Below are 13967 nucleotides of genomic sequence, written 5' to 3'. Positions count from 1 at the left end.
TTGAAAAGTAGATTTGCTGAGAATTACCAGATAGCAACAGTATTATATATGAAAGTCTATAACCCCTGAATAAAGTACACGTGGAAAGCTTAAAAACCAATAGTACAGATAGACCCCAACATGCAAACATTAAGTACTGGATGCTTAAGAACAATTTACATGAGTGCAAGAAGTCATTGAGTTATGATGACAATGTGACATGGATAACACAAATACAACATGCTACTTTTGTCTGGGTTTAATATCCAATAGAAATAAGAAAGCTTCATTTTCTTGGCCCTTCAAAGGAGTCTTAATATTATCACTTGGTAATTATTTCTTTGTGTGTGAGGTATTTGCATAATATAAAATGCACAGATTTAAATTGAAAATTCAATGAGTTCAACAAATATAAAATACACGTATTTAGTGAACACTTCAATTAAGATATAGAACATTTTCAACACAATAGCAACTTTTCCTGAGCTCTTTCTAGTCCATATCCTACTCCTCAATGGCAACTGCTGTTCAGAATACCGTAGAACTTTATATAAATAAAATTTACAGTATATATTCTTGTATCTGGCTTCTTTTCTCAACTTTTTCTCTTTTTTAAGATTCATGTTGCTGCATATTTCAGTGGTTCATTACTTTGTATTGTTGAAAATACTCCATTACTTCAATATACTTCTCTTTACTCTCTTGTCGATGTACATTATGGTTTCCAGATTCTGGCTGTTAAGAATATGGATGCAATAAACACTCATATTCAAGTCAGTGTGTATATTGATGTTTTTATTTCACTTGGATAAATATCTTGCAGTGGAATTTCTGGGCAGAGGGTAGGTATCATAGATGCTTACTTTTATAAGAAAATATTTTAAAATTATTCTAAAATGGTCAGGACACTGTATGTTCTTATTAGCAATGTATGTGGATTCAAGTTGCTCCACATTTTGGTTTATATCTAATTTATGAGGCTAATTTGGTGCTCTTAAAGTGTCTTGAACTCAAATATTTTAAGAACCTAATGTGTAGGAATATTTTAGCCTTAAGTGTATATATTCTTAGGATGTAGAGAGTATAACCCAGTTATATTTCCATTAAAATTCAGTAAATTACTGAAATAACATTGGGAGAAATGAGGAGAGTCAGCTTTAAAAGCAAATCAGTAAAATAACAGTAAGTAGCCCTGGTTGGTACGGCTCAGTGGGTTGAATGCCTGCCTGTGAACCAAAGGATTGTAGTTTGATTCCCAGTTAGGGCACAAGGCCAGGTCCCCAGTAGGGGGCGCTTGAGAGGCAACCACACATTGATGTTTCCCTCTCTCTTCCCTCTCTTTCCCCTCCTTGTAAAATAAATAAAATCTTTTAAAATTTCGTTCTAAAAATTAACAAAGTAATAACAGTAAGTAGAAAACATGTTTGATAGAAAACCAAAGAAAAATAAGCAATGTGATTTCAAATTGCTTATTTTTCTTTGGTTTTTGAAGTGTATCTTGATATAAAAAAATTGGAAGTTTTCTTGTTTATGATTTAGGAAAAGAAACTGGTAAAAAGTGTGCCTAATTACTGCTCTCTTAATTAGTCTCAATTTGTGCAATAGAACATTTGTGAAACAGTATCTGCTGGTCCCAAGATCTTAAAAGACAAATACCCTAAATTATATTCTTCTAAAGAAGAAGACAATGTATGTTGAAAATGACTATACTAACTAAAACTGTACATACACAAACTTTGCAATTGTTATATTTATGACTACATAACATTTTAAAATAGCCACATACAATTTTATAATAACAACGTGTCCTTCAGAATAATCGCTGTCGTGGGATCGTTTTAACTGCTCACATTGTCATAAACTAGGAAAATGCAGACACTGCAGCTCTACCCCACTCCATACACCTGATATAAAACAGCTTCTACTACATTATTTTAATGAATCTCCCACAAGAACAACTTTGCTATGTCATCTTCAATTTTGTCATTTTCCTTTGAGCTGTCTTTCATTAGATGACCCAATATGTTACTTCCTAAAGAAGATTTATCTGACATGAATTCAGCATTTTTCCACATTATCAACTTGACAGCTTTTCCTCTGCATCAGTCCCCTGATCTTTCCTCACTAGCTCTTAAGTTCCATCTAGAGCTAGTGCTTCCTTTTTTATGCTTGTATTTCATTTCTTCCTGATTTTCTGTAGATCTGAGTACCATTCAAAAATCATCTTCCCAGTACATTGTTTTCTACTAAATCCAAATTTTGTTTGTCTTGAGTTCTCTTTTTGAACCCAACTTTCCAAGAAGTATACTATCTTCTGCTCAAATCTTTAAGTCTCTAAGTCTTGCCTGATCCTGTGTAGAGATTTGTACCAGTACAGGAGATACTTACACGTAATTTATTACATGGAAAATGCTAGCATGATGTTACTTTTTGACGATCCCCTACCTGTTGACTGGATTCCTGCTGGAAACTTTATCTTACATCAACTTTAACCTCAGTCTCTGAGACTCTCTGTGTAACAATATTCTGATCTATCGACACTTGGTTCAAGATCTGAAATCTGTCCAACAGTGATATTTACCACTTCTATGGCTTTTATCCACTTTGTTTCTAATGTTTTCCCTGTATTCCTAATTCTTAACCGTCTTCTCGATCTTGAACTCTCATACTCAAATTCAATTTCAACAGATGCTTTTGGTATTCCCTCTAAGTGCCAGGGACTGCGATAAGCCCTGACAACACAATCTTGAGAAATTATTCAAAATTCTCCAAATATTGATGCCTTTGTTTTCTTTCCACTTCCCTATTGCCTCAACCTCTGCCAGCTGGCTTCCATCATCATTGCTCTACTGAAATTGTTCTTTCGATGGTTGCCAAGAGTTTCCTTGTTCCAAAATTAAAGTTTTTTTAAAAAAAATAATATTCTCTTTCTTCTCGACTTTTCTCCTATTTTGGCTTTGTTCAGCACCAAGCTGCAACTCTGCTGCTTCATCTTGTCTACTACAATGCATTGGCTGTACTCCAGCCTCTACAAGCACATTTTATTTTCCTTGATGTTATTTTACTGAGTCATCCATCTAAGTTCACCTAATGTTAGGTCTTGATTTTCTGCTCTGACTTTGCACTGTCTTCCTGAAACAAAACACACAACAATCAAAAATATCAAACTTTAAGTGTTAAACTAATGGGGAAGTATTGAATCTATTTTATTTATCTTATTTTGTTCCTTCATCAGAAACATTTTATTTATCTCCAAGCCTCCTGTTTTACCTAAACTTTGTACCAAAAAGTGGGGAGGTGGTTAAATTTTTAAGTAATGCTGACATTTAAATTTTTTATGGCAGTGCAATAGTAACTTCAACTTGTCTCTCAAGTTTTGCATTTAAACATATATTTTCTTGCTTGACTTAAGCATTTTTATTTCCACTGAGATATTGTAATCACAGTGTTCTTAATTTTATACATCCACATTTTAACAAATTGCTTTTTCTTCTAATTCGATCTCTATATACATATATCTACATTTATATTAGTATTATCTTGAACTTAGACTTGAGTAAGCAACACCTAGTAAGGAAATACATAATAACCCTGTCTTTCTTTGAAACATTATCATTGTTTCAGTCATTCAGACGGAATTCTGAAGTAACATTTGAGTTTCTTTTTCTTCACTTTCAAATGAAAGAAGTCGGCAAATCCTTTGTATGTAGTTTGAGCAATAAAAACAACAAAAGCAATAATATCTAATTCTTGGTATTATAATATAACTTGGAAGTTTATAGTGCTTCCTCCCACATATTATCTTGTTAAATAGCTAGGAGATAGATATGCAAGCACATCATAGTATTAACTCACCACTGCTCTGTGAACTTGATGTAATAGCCCCATTTAACAGATGGGTATGTTAAAGCTGAGTTATTTTTTTTTACACTGAAGCAGTGTCTAGACCATGCATGCAAAAGAGATCGAAAGGTTATTCCACCCCCATTCACAATGGCCCGGCGTTATTTTATCCCATGCATATAACTGTTCATGTCACTGGATAGACTATAGCAGCAAATAAATGGAAAAAAAGTAATTTTTAAGAAAGATTTTATTTATTTTTTTTTAGAGAGGGGGGAAGGGAGGGAGAAAGAGAGGGAGAGAAACATCTATGTGTGGTTGCCTCTCAGGTGCTCCCTACTGGGGAACCTGGCCAGCAACCCAGGCCTGTGCCCTAACTGAGAATCAAATAGGCACCCTTGGTTCACAGGTCTGCGCTTAATCCCCTGAGCTACCCCAGCCAGGATTAAATCATCTGATTCAGGATCTATGCTAACCCTATTATGCCATCTAATACTGCTTTGTGACATACAGTGACTCCAAAACTTGCTTTTTCCTTTCCATATCTACTGTTTATGTAATTTAGGTGTAATTATCTCCAACCTAAATGAGTACAAGTTTATTTTGCGTAACCACACCTTTGCTACTTCTCCACACTGCTCTGCTCATTGTTATCATTCTCAGTTGTATTACTTTCCATTTAAAAGTTTATTTTTCTGATTGTAAAACTGATAAAGAGATTACCAAATACCAGAAGATGTTTTATGTGCTGTCTTTTGGTACTTATTACTCTGAAATAAAAATCCAAGATTTCTTTAAATTTTTTTGAAGATATCTTTTTTCTTAATTGAATATTTATAGAAATTCATCTACATTTGCATGAGTTTATGTCTACTTATTGGAATATTTTTGTATGATTTTAGTTGTTCGTATTTCTCTTCTCTCCTTCACAACTCGTATAAAAAGTTTATTTTAACTCTTGCATTTATTTCCATTTTGCTAGAAATATTTTCTCATTTTAACTTATGAAAATGGTAAAAAGGGGTAATGAGACAAAATACTCTGAAGATTAATACAGAATTTATCCTGAGATGTTAGAAAAAAATCACAATAAACATGAAATAAAAGAAATGACATGAGATTTTGAACAGAATGAAAGAGAAAGCAAAAGTATAGTAGAGAGTTTCAGCAAAGTCAAAAGTTGGATTGCTAAAAAGACAAATAAGATCAAGACTAAAAGAAACCCAAATCACCCAAAATTTAAAAAAAACATAAACCTCTGGGGAGTGACATATATTGTACTGGTCTTTATTGGCTAATCTCTATCTTTTTTCAATGCTTACTTTAAGATGAAAACATTTAATGACTATTTCCCAATAATAGGTAAACATACTATGGGGTCTAAATTTATTCTGAACTTAAATATATAATTGGGACTAATGATATGAAAGCTGAACATTGTAGAATAGAATTTACCAAATAAAGAAAGAATATTTTTCTCCTTAGGCAATTTATCTTCTCCTAAGACCTCTTAAAGCTTAAAACAATCTGGAAGAAAATGCATCGTTTTGATTTGTTTAGGAGGTACAAAATTTCGGAACAATAAACATTTGTTGAATGAAACACTTGATATAGTGAAACACTTGAAAACCTTCTCTCTGGTGCCCTGGTCAAGCTTCAGGAAAGATGTTAAGACATTGGATTTGTATATAAAATGAGATTCAAACAAGAATTATCTGGGTCAAAAATTCTAAGGACTACATCAAGATTTTATAGCTGAAGATGCTGCTCTGTCTGTGTATTTATCTCTGTGTGTGCTTGTGTACGTGTGTAGAGTAGCAAGGTAAGACAATGCTGTATCTTGTGTTAGTACACACGAACGACACTGGTATCTGTGAATTCTCTACTTTCAGATTTAAGAAAGCAATGTATGTGTGTGTAGTGATTTCCTTATCTCACCAACAAGATATATCACTAGTTGTCCCTTTCATGATGTGTTGGAACACCTAAGACATCATTCGTTTAATTAAACCAAATGATTTCATTTAATTACCTTTGGAACATTCCTGAGAAAAACTTTGTAACAACTTTCTTAATTTCACCTTTAACAGTGGTGAACACAGCCATCTGCCTGCTTACTACTCATCACGACACATAAAATTTAGCATTTGCATGCACCACTAAAGAAGGAAGGTGAAAATGTATCACATTTCATGGACAATGAAATCATGATTTTCAATTGTCCTTGCACAGCGAAATTTGAGGTGTTTGAGCAATACAACCTCATACTCGGGTCTCGGGGGCGGGATCCTGCTTATACGAAGACTCCTGCCCTACAAAGGCATCACTGCATGCTTATTTTACTGAGGTTCTTTTTTTCTGTAATCAAAAGGTGAAAAACATATTAGACTGACTTTTGTTAAACCTGTTATTCATATTTGTGTGTGTGCGTGTGCATGTGTGTGTGGGGGAAGAGAGAGATTGCTATAAAATGAGGCCCTCTAGCTCATTAATATTCTAGAGCGTGGGTAACAGATTCGGAACGATATTTCAATGGTATAGAAACATTATCTCCTCTATTGCTGATTTATTTAAAGGTTATATTTTTGCCTTGTTGAGTCAGAAAGAGCTAGATTCTACAAAGAGGAGAAAATGAGAAACAAATGGGGTTTGGGGCGTGGTGTATGCATGGTATCCGAAAACACCAGGGTCCACCATTCCCTGCATTTCATGGACCATATGTTCTGCTTTCCTGTGTAGGGAAATAGAACACAATGACATCTGGAAGGCTTTTCCTGCCCTTAATTTTTTTAAATCCCTGTCTTAAACAAAGCTAAAGTATTAGAAGTGATATGGACATATATAAGCATGATTTTTGACTAGCAGCAGTACTAGACTTTCAGTATAAAAACATTGGCTTTATATTTCACTTGCAATTCACTCAGTATAAATGAGTTTTGAAGTCTGCTCATTAAGCAGACTTCAATGAAATAAGCTTGCAAAAACAGATGTTTATTTCTTAAGTCAAGAAATTTCTCTTTTGTATAAAAACAATGAAGGTAAGCACTCATTAACCTCTTGATTCAGAGTGAAATTCAATGTAGAGATTTGCAAAAGATAAAAAAGTACTTGATAACTAAATTTGGCCTGATCTTGCTTACTTGCTTAATGAGCATGGTTATTTCAGTTATGAAGCATGCTGGGTATCATGACATAATCATGACCCAGATCTGTGAGACTGACTTTTAAATACCTCCATCTCTCTAATTAATACACACTCCTCACCTTGAAATTTGAAAATAAGTGTAGCATCAAGGGGTATCAACAGTGTTAAGAAGTGTAAATGTAGCATCATTAAATGGTATCTGAGGAAAATATAGTAAAAGTGGCATTTACCTTAAAAAGTTCAAAATTTGTTTTAAATACTGTTGGAACTTATTTTCCACTTTAAAAATAATGTTCTATTTTACAGTTAATGTGGGTCATTGATTAGTAGATAAAACGTGCTTCTGCTAAGAGTATATGGAATATTTCACACCTTCCAAAGAATTGTGCTAATTCAGTAGCCACTAACCACGTCTGAATATTTATACTTCAATTGATTAAAATTAACTACAGTTTAAAAATGAAGTCCATAGTTCCTGACATTTAAGAGTTTATTATACACATATGGCTAGTATTTTTTGTATTGGGCAGGATAAATACAGAGCATTTCAATGTGGCTGAGAGTTTTCACAGACACGCCTGTCTATCAGAGTCGAGTCCTGCAAAGCATTTTGGAAGAAAACATTCATAACTTCAGGAAGTGTTAAAATGGCAGGATTATTTAGCCTGGAAGGAAGAAAGAGGTCTGACTTCGTGATGGTTTGAATGACAGAAAGGTTACAAAAAGGGGCATTCAACTGTTTTCATATAGTAGGTAGGGAAAGGTGAAACTGATTTTGAATACAGTGGAGGGATTTAGGTTAAACAAAAAAAAGGGAAGGTTATTAAAAATAAATGACTTACAGAAATCTTCTCCTTTGTGGCTGTCTCTGAGAAAACCATATACATAGTGAAATCTGTGAATATTTATCACAAATAATTAAATTAAATGTTCAGGTTATCTTTGTAAACTCAGAGAGATAAAGTTATTCAATCAATCGATATTTATTGGGTGGGTTCTATGTCTTAGGCAAAGTCCAAGAGAGAAGATACACAAGGGGAAACTCCCCCAAAGCCAGAGTCTACTTATTTAAAAACGTGTATTTATTCTTACATGTTTAAACTTCAGTCACCTTTGATATACTCTCAATGTGGTGCAATAAACCTATTGAGACATTTTTTCCACCGCTCAAAACAGTTTTTGAACTCGTCCACTTTGATGCCTTTTAGTGCTTTTGCTGTTTTATGTTTCACCTCTTCCACATAGGCAAAATGTTTCCCTTTGAGGATCTTTTTCATCTGGGGAAAAAGTTGCTTGAGCTGAGATCTGGTGAATAGGGAGAGTGGAGCATGGGGGAATGGTCAGGCCATTTTGGTCAATAACTGCTGAACACTCAGCCCAGTGTGGGCAGGTGAGCTCATAAATCACCTGTTATGAAATGGGAAAATGCATTGAAAAAATGTTCAAAAAAGTTCACTGAAGCCACGTGCAGCCTCTCATAATAATGCCAGCTGGTACACTGATGCAGATGGGCTCCTAGAACACTCACCGAAGGCGGAAGCCTGTACTGCAAGAAGCCAGCCCTCTAGCAGGAGCACTCAACAGGATTTACCTAATTCTTCTGCCGACAATGTTATGTTCCAGGAATGAAAGAGATAACGGATGAATGAATGAATAAAGTATTCCAGGTAATAAAAGGGGTCATAAGAAAAATAAAATACCATAATATGGAGAAGTGACTTGGGTAGTACATGAATTTGAGAAGTCAAGGAAGGCCCCTCTGAGGAGCTGATATTTGTGTTGACATTTCCATAGAAGAAGCCCAACTATGATGGAATAAGATAACCTAGGGGAATCTGCTCCAAGAGAGAAAGAAAAAAAAGAAAGGACATATTAAGGGGAAACAAAAACCAATATATTTGGAGAAGGGTGAAGGAGGGAAAGAGTGGTTTGAGGTGAGTTGAAGAAATATGCAGGGCCCAGGTCATGTAGGGCCCAGTTCATGTAGGGCCTTGTGGACCATGAAATGAAGTTCCATGTTATCTGGTTGCAATAGGAAGATATGGCAGATTTAACAAACCATCTGGCTCTTAGGCAGACAGCAGGCGTACGAAGCCATGAGGAAAGGGTGGGGCAACGAGGGCCGTCAGTGACAGGCATCAGGGTTGAACAGCAGACTTATGAGCAGAGATGTTAATGAGTTGTCGGATTTAATGTGTGGATGGGTTTGCAGTAGAGTGTAAGATAAAAAAGAAGGATTATTCTTAATATTTGACATGAGCAGGCATAAATGATGGTGGAATTTATTGAAATAGTGCAGTCTTTGTTGGGGCCTGTTTGGAAAGATTTCCTGTTAACTGAAATATATGTGAGACATTGAAGTTGACATATGTAACAGACATTTAAATATAGTTGTCTGTGAATCCGGGTATTGTCCACTACAAAAAATAAGTAAGAATTTAGATAATTTATACACCTCTGTCAAACATCTTGATCTAATTGGCATTATTAGGATAGAACCACAGGGGAAAATATATATATATATATATAAACTTTCCATGTGCATTTGGAAGGTTCTCCAGGGTAAATCTTTTGCTCTGCCATGAAGTAAATCTAATTCAAAAAATTAGATTTTTAAACCTTATAAATTCTGGACTAAAAATAGCATGGAATTAAACTAGAACTCAATAATAAAATATGCAAATATTTGGAAATTAAATAATATACTTGTAAGTAAACCATGGGTTTAAAATAATCACCAAAAGTTAAAAAATATTTTCACAGAAAACAACTAAACACATTAAAGCTTAGTGAATATAGCTAAAGAATCCTTAGAAATCAGTAGTTTCAAATGTCTCTATTGAACAGAAAAAAGGAGTGAAGCAAAGGTCTAAATTTTCAGTTTAAGAAGCAAAAATAACCGCAAATTGATCTCACAGTCAATATGAAAGATAGTAAAATAAGATAAGAGCAGAAATCAATGAAATAGAAAACAAAACAGCAATAGGCAAAATCTGAGTTTTTTTAAGGGTCAAGAGGTATAAGGGGGGAAAACAGGGAAAGGGTCATTGAGGAACACGTATACAGGGCACCTGGACAAAGCCAAAGGGGGTAGAATTGAGGGTGGGAGGCAGCGAGGGGTGGGGTGAGGGAGTTGAGGAAGGAAATGGAGACACCCATGTTTGAACAATAAAAAATTACAATTATACCATTAGATGCATAAAAAGCAATTGATCAAATCCAGCATAGCAAAATTTAACATAGAACTGGAAGTTGCAGCCATAATAATCAAACAAAAAGAAAAAATAGTGTCAAAACTGGAAAAGAGGAAGTAAAAAATCACTAGATTCACCTACAAAAGGAGAGAAGATATAAATTAGCAAACAGGATTGAAGATTGAAATAAATAAATGAAACAGTCTTTATTCATATTTGATGTCATTGTTGCCAAACAAACTCCTAAGAAATCTATAAAAACAGTATCAGAACTAATAAGAAAACTTAGAAAGTTGATTGTATATGAGATAAATATACAGAGGTTAGTTTTACTCATGTGTATTCAAATGTAAACAATTGAATAATAAAATTAAAACATAAATATTCACTTACAATAACATTAAGTAAACTTCAAATACCCAGGGATAAATTTAACTGATGAAATGCAAGGCCTCTATACTTAAAACTGTAGCATATTGTAAAAGGCAAATTTAAAAAGACCTGAACCAATGGAGAGATATGCCACATTTACTTAGATGAATTTGAAGATTCAGTATTATTTAGATTTCACTTACCACCAAATTAACGTGTAAACTCACTGAACTCCTAATCCAGATGTCATAAGTTTTTGTTCTATATTTTGACAAGCTGATTCTAAAATTTTACATGATGTGAAAATGCAAAAGATCTGCAATAGCCAAAACAATTACGTAAAAAAAAAAAAAACAAATTTGGAGGACTTACACTTACTGATTTAAATACTTACTTTAATATAGTGGAAATCAAAATAGGATGGCTAATGCTAGAAATATAGATAAGTGGACCAAAATGGAGACTCCTAAGACATACTGATATTTGTATGGTTGATTGACTTTCAACCAAATAAATAATGGGAAAATAGAGCTTTTCAATGAATGATACACAAACTGGATTTCCAGATGGATCAAAATGTACTTACACTCAAACCTCATATCATACACTAACGTTAATTGCAGATGATTCATAGAGCTAATTGTAAAACTAAAGCTACAAAAAGTCCAAGAGAAATCATAGAACACTCTCAAAAATTTAAGTAGGCAAATTTTCTTTTGAAGGAATCATAAAGCACTAGGTACAAAATAAAAGAAAATTTTGTACTGGATCAACATAAAAAAATCTTCTCATGAAAATATTAAATTAAGGACATAAGAGGCAAGAAGGCAAGTTACAAGAGAGGGAAAAAATATATATATACACATACATACACACACATACATAAAAAAATATATATTTCATTGACAAAAAAACCAGTTTTCTGAAATAATTTTAAAATCTCCATGGAAGTTGATAAAACAACACAGAATTTCACCTACCCTTCATCTGTCTTTCCTCAATGATGAATCTTACATGATAGTAATACAATGCTCAAAATCAAGATATTGGTACAGTTCTACTAAGTAAACTATCACCAATATTAAAACTTTACCTCTTTAAGTTTAAATTTTATTCATATTAATTTATTTTTATACTTATTTATGTATTGATGCTTTCTTAGAAATTTTAACTTATGTTTCTGCTGACATTCTAAGAGGTGCCAATCTTTATATTCACAGCCACAGACTTAGAGTGGCACAAAAGACATCTTTCTGGAAGTAAAAGACAAAAAATTATATTAGATACCCTAGGGGGGAATAAAGATATCTTGTCCTCCCTTTTGTGAATGTAGCTAGTACAAAACTGCCTTCTTTAGTCTGGCTCATCCTATTCAAAACAATAGAAAAATTATAATTTATATTGTATATAATGTAGTTTGACACTAACTTTAGTTGAGTTCTGATAACCCACTACCATCGGACCAGCCTGTAGTTTGAAAAACAATAAAACATATTAAACATCAAGTATATGTCTGTATTATCATTAAAAAATCACTAAAAGCCAAGGAAGAATTTTTTGGAAATTTAAATACCTAACCTCTGCTGATAAAGGCACTGATCAGGGTAGGCAATGAGGCTAGGCTGTTTATTTATTTTAAGAGAACTTCATGGGCGAATTTTGGAAGAGCAGGTTTTCTGGGTGGTTCTCTGGTTGGAATAGTTGGGACAGAAAACTCTTAAATGGTGCCAGAAGCTTGAGTTATTGCAACTTAAATGCCCAGAATTAATTGTGAAACCAACTTTTGATCATGTTTGTTTTTAAAATCCTCTTTCCTGTGTTTTAAATATTTATTTGACTTTATTTTTGATCATTATTCTTTAGTATTTTTCAATACTGTTTCATGTGCAATGTTTAAAGTATAGTATAATAAAACAACCATTCTTATGAAGTCATTCAGCTCACATCAAAGTAAGCAATCAGATGAAGAGAGTTCTGTTTGCTAAAACATTTTCTGCATTCTGGTACATAGACCAACAATGGTTTACTTCTGCAAAAATAAGGTCATAAAACCCATATTTTGGCATCAGAGGCTTTGGGCCAAGTAATAATAATTTTGAGTAGAAACCATTGGCATATGTTAGAAATAGTAAGTTTAAACCCATACAACTAGGTTATTAATCAATAAACTAAATTACTTTATAGTTTTATTTACTCAGCATTATTGTAGGTTTTATTCTAATTTAAAGAAAGTCATTTATATTTCTAAACTAAAAAAGTCCTTATAAACTGTATACCACATAATAGGAATTATTCAAAGCAATTTACATAAAACTTAATCATTGTAAAATCATTAAATTATTATTATGTATTTTTTCTTATGAAAAAACTGAGGCAAAAAGAGATTGAAGAGAGGATTCCCATGTCACTTAGAAGATTAGATGGCATGAATCTGTGCTCATTTTCATCTCTAAAATTTTATAATATTGCTAAAAAATGTAACAACTATAAACAAAGGATGGGAGAAATTCTAAATGGTACTAACCCTTACTCTATTAGAAATAGATCATCAATTACACATGCTAATTTACTTGCAAGAATTTGGAAATAGCTCTATTTTATTTTGGGGGGAATGTGATTTGTATTAAAGTAGGCTTTATAATAACAAATTCTATAATTAAGGAAATAGGGTTCTGGTATCTTAAACTATTTCTCATAAATGATAATACAATATACATTTAAAGGTCATAGAGTAGAAAAAGCAAACTTTCAATGTTCACACACCAAAGTACCCTAGAGTTTTAATGTAATCCCTATCAAAGTCCCAGTAGCATTTCATTTATTTATTCATTCATTCATTTAAACATTTTATCATCGTTCTAGTACAGTTGTCCCAATTTTTTCCCCTTTGCTTTCTTCTACCCAGGCCACCCCCTGCTCCCACAGTCCATCCCACCCTGTTGTCCATGTCCATGTGTCATCCACACATGTCTCTTAACTAGTCCCTTCCTCTTCTTTCGACACTTATCTCCCTCCTCACTCTCCTCTTGTCACTGTCATTTTTAACAGAAATAGAAAAAGTGTTAGGGCTCATATAAAACCACAAAAGACATCAAACAGCCAAAGCAATCCTGAGAAAGAACAACAAAGCTAGAGGCATCATACTTCCTGATGTCAAACTATAACACAAAGCAATATTACTTAAAACAGCATAGCACTGACATTAAAAAAAAACATGGATTAATGAAACAAAATTGAGTCCAGGAAGAAATCTCCACATTATAGTCAATATTTGAAAAAAACAGCCAAGAATAGACAATTGGGAAAAAATATTCTCTTTAATAAATGGTGGTGTTAAAACTTGATAGCAACATGCAGAAAAATAAAATTAGACCCTTAACTTACACCACTCACAAAAATTAACTCAAAGTGAATTAAAAACTTAAATATAAGAC

The 13967-nt window shown here is 33.3% G+C and overlaps 1 non-coding gene and 1 pseudogene across 1 annotated transcript; one reads left to right on the top strand and one right to left on the bottom strand.

Moving 5' to 3' along the window:
- The window catches only part of LOC118999889 (serine/threonine-protein phosphatase 2B catalytic subunit beta isoform-like), a 58767-nt pseudogene that overhangs the window by 4673 nt on the left and 40127 nt on the right, over window positions 1-13967 (top strand).
- LOC119000043 (small nucleolar RNA SNORA20) lies at window positions 3916-4050 on the bottom strand. Its single transcript, XR_005069234.1, has one exon. It is a non-coding gene; the product is annotated as a small nucleolar RNA SNORA20 (small nucleolar RNA).

This window comes from Sturnira hondurensis, unplaced genomic scaffold (genome assembly GCF_014824575.4).
Source record: "Sturnira hondurensis isolate 20B ecotype Veracruz unplaced genomic scaffold, ASM1482457v3 Scaffold0015509, whole genome shotgun sequence".
Classification (NCBI taxonomy): domain Eukaryota; kingdom Metazoa; phylum Chordata; class Mammalia; order Chiroptera; family Phyllostomidae; genus Sturnira; species Sturnira hondurensis.
Note: the sequence above shows the minus strand (reverse complement) of the source record. Positions and strands in the feature narration are given on the sequence as shown.